The sequence below is a fragment of the Protomyctophum parallelum genome, assembly GCF_964188405.1.
Source record: "Protomyctophum parallelum genome assembly, chromosome: 13".
NCBI lineage: Eukaryota > Metazoa > Chordata > Actinopteri > Myctophiformes > Myctophidae > Protomyctophum > Protomyctophum parallelum.
The window spans coordinates 41014755-41015368 of record NC_139708.1 but is presented as its reverse complement, the minus strand read 5'-3'; positions in this window follow the sequence as shown (position 1 = coordinate 41015368).

The window sequence follows — 614 nt, the reverse complement described above, 5'->3', positions numbered from 1 at the left end:
GGTCAGAACATCAACAGGCTCTGACGCCGGCCACTGTTGCTGCACACACACACACTGTGAGCTTTTCTCGGTTGACCGCGATTTCACATCCTCGTTTTTGCAGAGAAGCACATCAGGCAACCAGGGACAGAGAGAGAGAGAGAGAGAGAGAGAGAGAGAGAGAGTAGGTAATAACTAGGGCACTGTTATCTGGCCCATTTTCACCAACCACAAGGCAACAGGCAGATCGAGAGAGAAAGAGGAATCGTGTCAGACAGGCGAGAGAAGAGGACGTCCGAACAACATCTGGAAGTTGTGGAGAAGAACATAGGACGAACATTAGGACGACCCCTTGGACTGCGGAGAACATAGGACGAACATAGGATAGGACAACCCCTGTCTCGGACGATCCCCCAAAGAACACCTGAAGAACAACCGAAACTTGGTATTTCACATTTCTTCCCCACCCAAAATTTGATTATTTTAATCAATTAATAATCAATTCGATCGGGTAATTAGTTTGATTAAACGTTGCACCCTTGCACGCCGCACACGCACGCACTCACACACACACGCACGCGCTCACACACGCACGCACTCACACACACACGTGCGCGTGCACGGCTCTGGGCGAC